The sequence below is a fragment of the Cajanus cajan genome, chromosome 5 (genome assembly GCF_000230855.2).
Source record: "Cajanus cajan strain Asha chromosome 5, NIPB_CcT2T_4, whole genome shotgun sequence".
Lineage (NCBI taxonomy): Eukaryota > Viridiplantae > Streptophyta > Magnoliopsida > Fabales > Fabaceae > Cajanus > Cajanus cajan.
The window spans coordinates 55,479,902-55,483,046 of record NC_138521.1 but is presented as its reverse complement, the minus strand read 5'-3'; the positions used below and the strand labels follow the sequence as shown (position 1 = coordinate 55,483,046).

Sequence of the window (3,145 nt, the reverse complement as noted above, 5' to 3'; positions counted from 1 at the left end):
TGTACTTATAGCGTTTAGAAAAACTTTTTTCCCCTTCGTTTCAATTGTTCTTTAAAGAAAAATCTGTTTGCAAAAAAACAAAAAAGTTGATTGTTTGGTACAATAACTTTAATTTGTAAATAACTTTTTTTCCGTTAAAATTAAGTTGTTTTCTTTAATTTGAAAATTTGACATTTATGATTATTTCCTTAACAACTTTTTTTCTCCTACAATTGTTATACTACATAAAAACTGATTATTTTTTTTTGTTGTATCTAAACAAAATTAATCATTTTAAAATTATTTTTCAACAATTATTTTTATGAATAGGAAACAAAAGAAAAAACAAAACTAGAAAATAAACCTAGTGCAGGTAAGTTACACTTGAAATATTGGCTAAAACTAAAGGTGAAATAATGGTAGGACAAGAATCAAATAACTTAATCACAGTATGGGTAGAGGAACCCTCCTTAGCAAGTCCATCTGCACACATATTAGCCTCTCTATATGTATGCTAAAACGTATCTCCCAATCCAATGCCTGAAAAGTTTGGATCTTCCTTATGATAGTAGCATAGGGGTGGAACGTAATGTCGCTCAGATGAATAGGTTGTAAAGCCAACTTTGAATCAGTTTTGCAGATCAAGGTCGAGATTCTTTTATCCCAAGCAATATGTGGGCCATGATAGATTGTAAAAAGTTCAGCTGCTAAGGATGTTGTATGACCACAAGAGCCATAGAATTCAATGATCGAGTTACCCCAACTATCCTAATAACACCTCCAAACTCGGATGACCCAAGATTGCCATCTATGTTAAGTTTGAAGACACCATAAGGTGGGGGAACCCAACAAACTTGAAGAGGAGGACTAGCTCTCGCATGCTAATCATTAGTGTGGCTGTGGATGATAGCACGAAGGCTTTTATTTGATTAACAATATACCAGTTTTGCCAAATTTTATTGTTTATTGTTTCATCGTTTCTCGATTTCCACAAAAACCAACAAATCACCACAAAAGAAAATACGTTTTTATAATAAATATGCTGCCACCGAAATAAAATCCGACCTTAGCTCAGTTGGTAGAGCGGAGGACTGTAGTGGGTCTGATACTCAGAGTAATCCTTAGGTCGCTGGTTCGAATCCGGCAGGTCGGATGTTTTTAATTTGTTCCTATCAGTAATAGGAATGCATTCTCTTGCACTTATAAAATACTAAAATCTGATATCTGTTAATTTTTGCTATGAATACATTTTTTTTAAAATATATAAGAAGGGTCATAAGTCCAAATTAAAATTCACGGAAGAGTTACATTAGAAATAACTGGAAGCATAGAAGAATAAATCTAAAGAGGCTCATAAACAAGAATATCGACTTCTAATGAAAGACATATTTTAGTATGTTAATTAACTTCCTTTTAAGATATGAGAATAATCAATATGTTAATTTAGACTGACTATACTATCTACTTTATTAACAAAAACATAATATGAATATTCACTGTTACAAACTTTTTTTAGTAATTTAAAACTATTAAAGTAGAGTCTGATTCTATTAACACATTTTGAGAAAATATTTTTTCTCTAATGATATTCAATCCACGATAAATGATTCACAAGATAAATGATCCACAATTTGGTCTGGATCACCCAACACAATCTCAACTTGTAAGAGAAAACAATTATAAAATGGTCATAATGATTTCAAATAACATTTCTATAAAAATCAATAGATTCTACTGAAATCGCTCTATCACAATTAAGTTTATTATAGCCTTCTAAAATCCTTAACCAACTAATATGACTATGTGAAGAACATGATTGTGGTTGTGATTGTATTATAAAGCTATGCTAACCAATCTTAGAGATCTCTAAATATCTATATATTGTAAAACACTTATAAAATATTAAAAAAAATTAATGAGATTTTTCTAATTGGGCCATGTTCAATCTTCCTCATTTAAAGAAAAAATGAGGAAAAATGATATAAATTTGAATGAATATTGTTTGTAGTGCTAACTAATTTTTATATGACATGTAGTCAATATTTCTAATTTTAAAAAAACCCAATAACAGTTAATTAAGTATCATGATTAATTAAGATTTGAGAGAATAATCTCATAGCATATAATATTTTTTCCTCACTTACTCATTCAGTCATGCCCATACAAAAAATGGAAGAGAAGGAATAAGATTTTCCTCTTTCCCTTGTTTTAGGAAATATACATTAACAAATATTCAATTAATTATGATTATTATTTTGAGTTTAGTAATAATAAATATAATGACATTTTTTCTTTCACTAAAACTTTTCCCCCATTCGGTGAAACATTTAATCTCAGGTCCTAGTGTGTGTTTATGACTTTTTGTAAAAACGACTTATTTATAAACAATCTCTTAAAAAAAACATTTTAAACCATTCCGAGTTAATAACCGCGTTGTTAGGTTTGACTTCTGACGACGTGAATACACGTTAAATCTTGAGATCAACTATCTCATACCTCTAACGTAACAAGGAAATTAGTCACTGTTATCGACAGTAGTTACTCCAAGGACAAAAAAAAAAAACGATATAAATGCACAATTACGGGCTTAATATAATTCCAGAATATAATGTACATAATACAGGAGGACATGGACACGGACATGGACACAAGAGTATCTCGTTTGAAATCATGTTGGTCCAAAAGTAAAAGAGGATGTGTGAAACATTCAACGATAAAATGATGATCCTCGTCAAGTCGAAAACGTTGAACGTATAAACCTTACAGATCAATCCCTTTCGGTTATTTTGTGTGCATATATTGACGAGTGGCTAAATTCAAAGATCTAAACAAAACAATTAGCCATAGAAACGGATTCACACACTATGGCTGACAGAAAAACCTACTTGACATGAGTTGCTAGTGGTAGCAAATATTTTGTGTAGCACCACTGAAAAAACAAGCAAGGCCCTGTTGATTAATATCATATTTTGAGTATTATTTATCACGTATATATGTTGGTACAATTTACACAGTGGGTGGTATTTGTCGTGTTTCCTCTATGACTGGGCGAGGTGACTTGTAATTTGAGCAATTGGGGAAAATTTAAAAGTTGTGCTTAGCCATCATATCATGTGAAAGTGGATAACTAATCCAACCAAAATTTTCTTTAGCACTAAGCTACCCA

The 3,145-nt window shown here is 30.9% G+C and overlaps 1 non-coding gene across 1 annotated transcript; it reads left to right on the top strand.

The window, feature by feature from the left end:
• The first annotated feature begins 1,039 nt into the window (after positions 1 to 1,039).
• Positions 1,040 to 1,132, top strand: TRNAY-GUA (transfer RNA tyrosine (anticodon GUA)). Its single transcript has 2 exons — positions 1,040 to 1,076; positions 1,097 to 1,132. It is a non-coding gene; the product is annotated as a tRNA-Tyr (tRNA).
• Positions 1,133 to 3,145: the final 2,013 nt, after the last annotated feature.